Source organism: Pteropus medius, unplaced genomic scaffold (assembly GCF_902729225.1).
Source record: "Pteropus medius unplaced genomic scaffold, Ma_sr-lr_union100, whole genome shotgun sequence".
NCBI classification, from domain to species: Eukaryota; Metazoa; Chordata; class Mammalia; order Chiroptera; family Pteropodidae; genus Pteropus; species Pteropus medius.
In genome coordinates, this window is record NW_024344370.1 from 13,429,031 (window position 1) to 13,435,428 (window position 6,398).

At 39.6% G+C, this 6,398-nt stretch overlaps 1 pseudogene; it reads left to right on the top strand.

Annotated features, from left to right (window-relative positions):
* Positions 1–333: 333 nt before the first annotated feature.
* Positions 334–2,522, top strand: LOC120608147 (60S ribosomal protein L13-like; annotated as a pseudogene).
* The last annotated feature ends 3,876 nt before the right edge of the window (positions 2,523–6,398 follow it).

Genomic DNA, 6,398 nt, shown 5'->3' on the forward strand with positions numbered 1-6,398 from the left:
CAAGAATAAATTCCTGAAATATTTGGGCCATAATTACAACGAAGCTTCAAGATCCACTGTCAAATTCTCATCTTCCGGTTGAAAATGTCTAAATATGAATTATTTCTCTCCGTCTTCTCATTCGCATCTTCCTGATTGTTCCTGTAGATAATTACTGTTTTTCATTTTTAACTGCCACATTGGGGGGGAGGAAATATTATTTTATTAAAATTACTGGGGTGACATTGATTAATAAAATCAAATGGTATCAAGTGTACAATTCAATAATACATCATGCGTATTTTGCATTAACTGCCTACATTTAATGCCTGTGAAAAATTTCGCATAGTAGTGATGCAGGACAGGGCGAATTCCCCCGAGTGGGGACTCAAGTCCTGCACCGAGAGAGGGAAGATCCTGACTCTGCACAGGAAAGAATTCAAGCGTGGGCCGGAGTTAGAGACAAAAGGAAAGTTTATTAGAGAAGAAATAACGCTTCATAGACAGAGCGGTCTTCTCCCAGAGACAGAGAATGAGACCCATGTGTTTGAAGAATTGAGGTTTATAATTGATTCTTAGTTTCTATAAAAAATTACAGCTTAAAGTCTGTTTCCCTGTTTTCCTTTCATGGTATGAGTATGCAGCATTAAAGGTATGGGTAAATAGTTGTTAGTAATCTTAGCAAGAATATCCTTCATTCTGTAAGTTCCCTGTGATCTGGCCTTAGGGCTGATCAGCCAGGTTCCTGTGTCTAGCAGCACATTGCAGGCTCTCAATACCACCTGGTTTAATTTTTATAGTCAATTTGTGTAGTTCTTATGCCTCTTCACTTTATCAGTAGAATCCCTGAGCACTAAGAGTTCAAACCCTGAAAACGATCCACGACTTCCCTTTATAGCTTTGCAGTTGTAGTGTGAAGCCCAGTGTTCCTCTGAGTATTCAAGAGCACTCACACCCTCATTTTCCTTCCTGCCTGGTCGGGGCAGATACAGAATTATTAAACATTGTCTTATTTTCCTTTTCTGCTTTCAAATAGAGGGTAAGAATATATTTGGCATCAGGCAAAGTCATCTGATGAGTTTGGAGTAGCTTTCTCCACTAAGGTGCAACATATTAAGAGTTGATTTTTACAAGCATTGTGCTGCTCCTCAGTCTGAAAATGCACTTACAAAATCTATGAGCTGCTTATTGTTATTCAAGGTTTGGTACCATATCACCAGTACCATTCAGTGTTCTTAATTGCAAATAACAACTTCCACTCTGACTAGTTCATGCAGAAATTATTAAAGGATATTGGGTAATTCACAGAACCTCTTAGAGAACCAGAGAGGACCAAAAACACCACTGCCACTGCCACTTGGCACCAACAATGCTCAGTAATGAACACCAGAAGCTCTGGCACTCCAACTTCCAAAGTACTGGATGCCTCCTCTCAAATAGAAAATCAGTTCTCCACTCTCTGCCTCCCCAGCTGAAGTCAAGCCACACCTGCATATGTCTGACTGGTGAAACCCAGGTCACGTGCTAGAACCCTAGCTATAGGGAAGTCTGGAAATGTGAGCTTTCTGGTTTCAACCTTGGGAAGGTAGAACACATAATGTGTGAAATAACAAAAATATATGTAGCTTTGCAGTGGACATTATCACTAAGTCCTTTGTCCATACCCCTTGGATCCCTTTCTCATTTTCGTACATGCCACGAGCACACCTAACAAACAGTGCCTTCCTGTCTTAGTCAGAGAACTGCTCCCAAATCCTTTGTGCTATGGTCTGAATGTTTATGTCTCTCTAAATTCATATGTGGAGATCCTAACACCCAAAATAATGGTATTCAGTGGTGGGCCTAAAGGAAGTTAATAGGTCATGCAGACAGAGCCCTCATGATTGGGATTAGTGCCCTTATGAAAAAGGCTTCAGACCTTTCCAGTGGCCATTCTTCCTCCAAGAAGGCCAATAGGCAGCAGTCATGGTGCCCAAATGAAATGACATGACCCAAAAGCCCCAAAAGATCTGTGGAGACAAGGCCCAGCAAGCCAAAGCATAGGGCATCACTCGCCTCCGTGCCCCAACCCATCCAATCTATAGTGAGATGCCCCACGATGAGGTACAATACCAAAGTGAGATCCAGCAGGGGCTTCAGCTTTGAAGAATTAAAGGTGGCCAGCATCCACAAGAAGGTGACCTGGACCACTGAGATTTCAATGGATCTGAAGAGTTGGAGCAAGACCTCTGAGTCCCTGCAGGCTAATATGCCATGGCTGAAGGAGTATCGCTTCAAGCTCATCCTCTTCTCCAGGAAGCCCTCAGCCCCCAAGAAGGGAGACAGCTCTGCTGAGGAACCAAATTGTCTACCCAGCTGATAGAATCAGTCATGCCCATATGGAACGTCTACAAGATGGAGAAAGCCACGGTCATGTCACCACAGAGGAGAACTTCAAGGTGCTCGCCAGTCTTCGCATGGCCAGGAATAATGTCTCGCTCTTTGGCATCCAGGCAAAAAGGTCCAAAGAAGCTGCAGATCAGGATGTTGAAAAGAAAAAATAAAGTGCTGTTGGCAACTTGAGATTTTAAAAGACCCCAGAGAGTTAGCTCCCCCTTCCACCTTGTGAAAAGGTGCCATCCAAGAACCAGGAAGTGGTTCTTCACCAGACACCAGATCTGCTGGCACCTTGATCTTAAACTTCTCAGCCTCCAGAACCAGGAAAAATAAATGTTCATTATTTATATAAGACCCCCAGTTAACGGTATTTTTTTTTATAGCATCCCAGATGGACTAAGAAACTTAGCCCCTGGTCAGGATCCTCTGAGATGTGACCTTCACAGTATCCAAGCTCCCCAATGAGACTTTGCCTGACATCACACCCTTGCTTATCTTTCTTTCTTGTCCCATTTTCCCACTCTCCTACCAGTTTTTCCTGGTAATATTTACTAATGAATCACTTTCACACAAATCCTTATCTCAGAGTTTGCTTCTGGGAAACCCAAGTACCTATAATTGAACCTGGCATATGGTAAACACTACTAAACATTAACCAAAACAAGAGAATTCTTGGTACATAGTAACCTTCCAAAAAGTTCCCTTTCTTGATCTTCCAGTTGCCTGAAAGTTAAGTTGAGAGAAAATGTTTCATCTCCATACTTGTTACTGTGTGCAAATGAGTCAAAACTAGATTTAAAAAAAAATAATAGCTAGGATGAAGAGGAAGGCTCAGCCAGCACAGGCCAGCATAAATAAGCAGTGCTGAAGACAAGAAGATGGCCCATATGGTCAGGAGATTGCTTACATACAAGAGGACTAAGCAAATAAGTCAACACATTGAGGATAATGGAAGCCAGGTTTCTTACTATCAGGGAAGACAGGTAAAAATACAGAAAGACAAAAGGCAAGGATGAAACACGTAATGTTAGGGTGTAATTAGAGGAATCAGTACAAACTCCTGGTTTCTGATAGATAGATGATAAATAGAAAGATATATCTATGTACACACAACCTTAGATGTGTGTATGTGTGCATACATAATTCCCAATTCTGTTCACTGAGAGGTCAAAGGAGCAGTGTGTACACCAGCAGCAATGAACATACCCAACACCCACACCTTGCTTTCTAGATACCATTTTCCTCAAAAGGAATCAGAGCTTCTTGGAGTAATGGCTAATCCCAGAGCTAAGGTAGGAAAAGTATGTAATGAATCTGAAACGTCTTGTACCAGAAAGTATGGAAATTCTAAAAGAATGATGAGGATATGTGAAAATATCTGGTGCTCCCACTGGCAATTAATTATAACCTAGTAAATAAAATAGAAACTCATGAGCTCATACTGACATAAATAATTAGATAAATAGGGGAACAGAAAAATTTTACCTGACAGTAGATGGTAAATTTATTAAATTTAGAAGGAACAATTACCATTTCGAAATCATTATAGTAATAATTGTATTGGTCAAGGTACAAAATGGACACTATAGAGAGGTGAGGTAATATAAATGAGTGAAAGTATGAACAGGAAAAGAATGGTTACATGGTCTCAAAGTATCTCCAAACAAAATATTCATTAACATTAGATTGCAAAATCTGGTAGACATCATCTTACCAAGTGATAAAAGTTAACTTCACCAGTAATTAAACAAATCAGCATCACGTGCCTTCTAGAGTGCTGCACTGAGAGGAATATAAAATTACATTTATGGTATTCCTGCCCAAAATGCATATCCTAAATTCAGTCACGAGGAAACATTAGACAAACCCAAACTTATGGACATTCTGCAAAGGAATTGTACTGTCTTTTGCAAAAATGTCAAGGTCATGAAAAAAGGAGAGACCAGGACTGCTCCAGATAAAAGAGAACCAATGAGACATGACAGTTAAATGCGACTGATTGGATCCTGGAGCTATACAGAACTTTAAGGGGAAAACATGTAAGATAGTTCTCAGGGACTATTGTAGCTCCAGAGGGCTCCATTAGGTCCACTGAGGCTTTCGTTGGACTGCACCACTTCTCAACTTCTCCTGCTTAATTATGTTTTTTCCCCTCCCTTTCACAGTTGTTGGCCTCAAAAGCACTCCTTAATAAATATCCTGTAAATAGATAGATAGATAGATAGATAGATAGATAGATAGATAGATAGATAGATAGATAAATATCTTGCACACTAAGGTCCTTCTCAGAGTCTGCTCCCTGGAGAACTGAATCTGTAACGTAAAGAGTGAATAGAATTTTAATGAGCAAAGGTTGATGTAAGGGATATTCTGGGCATGGAAAAGAGTCTGAGCAAAGTCTTTTATTAGAAGATAAACAATACAATTGAAGGGGAAAAAAGGGTGACTGGAACGCAGAGAGCAGAGGCAGTTTGAATTGAGATGAAGCTGAAAAGATAAGTTGAGGCAAGCCCATATAGGATGTTGTTGGCCATGTTAATGATTTGAGTTTGTCTTAAGAGTAATGGAAAGCCACTGGAAGGCTGGAGGGTGGAGTGCAGTGCATTATAAGGTTTGCATTTGGAAAATATTACTATTATTGTCACACATGTGGAAAATACATTGGAAAAGAGAAAGAATGAACTCGGAAAAACTAGTAAAGAGGCTACTGTAGTGGTCTAAACAAAAGATGATGGTAGCCTAGACTTGATGGTGGTGATGGAGATGGAAAAGTTGGGATTGATTCAAGAAATACTGGAAAGGTGAAAAATTGATACAACTTGGCAATGAATTGGATATAGAACACAAAGAAAAGGAAGTGTTAAGGATGATGCCTAAGTTTTGGTTTGCTAAGCTAAATAAATGGTGCCAACCAATGAGATAGAGAACATTAGAAGAGGATCAGGTTTAAGAGAAAGATCACACATATATTTTTAGACATAAAGAACTTGAGCTTCCTTTGAGACAACCAAATGCAGGGTTCTTGTAACCAAGGAAAGAGAATTCTTCAAGAAGGAGGGAGAGATCATCTATATTGAAAGCTATAGAGAGGTGAGGTAATATACTGTTGAAAAATATCCATGAGATTGCTGTATCAGAGAAGTGATGAATATAGAAGCCAGCTTGAATGGGTTGATAAGTGAGTAGAGGAAAGAAAACATAAACACTTTTCCTTCCAACACACACACACACCCCCCTCACATCTGAAGGGAATGCACTTATGTTGGCCTAAAAAAAGAGTGTCATGATTCTAACCAAATCAGAAATATTAACCGAACTGAAGCTCCACTTGGGATGAAAGTTAATGTTAATTTATACATGACATTTCACCTAGTTCTCTAGAGCTAGGACTGGAACTAGCTCTAGAAACAAGGTAGTTAGTTGTTTCCACTGCCATTCTGATTTGAAAATAAGAATTTTACAAAGAATTTGCTACCCAAAAAAATTAGGACCAAAAAAAAGTCATTTGGAGAAATCGAAGCAAGAATGTCACTTTTTGGTGGACTTTACTTGATCCACCCCACTCTGGGACAATCGGTACCAATCACCTGATGCAGGCAAAAGATATGCACATTGTTGTATAAATTCAATAAACAAACATAATGCTATACAACATTCTGAATTTACAACTCCCATGTATATGAGGAATATGTAGCAAATATGTAGCAAATATAGTATATTTGTTCTTTTGTCTAAAATTAAAAAATACGCATCTTTATCTTTTAAAGGTCCTGCCTTCCTCTGTGTTCTACACATAGGATGCATCTTCCCACTATGCCTTTCTCCCATGTTCAAAACCTTACCGAGATCCAGGTCAGGTTCTGTCTATCAAAGGGTCTTTTCTTATACATATGTCACACCTTGTTTGGGAAACATTAGCATTTGTGCCTTTAATGTGAAATGTTGCCAAGCACCCCTTGCTCTCAAATTGCTAAGTGTTTTCTACAATAGATTAGAAAGCCCCAGCAGGCAGACTGTGATTCCTCATTGTTTTATGTTACTAA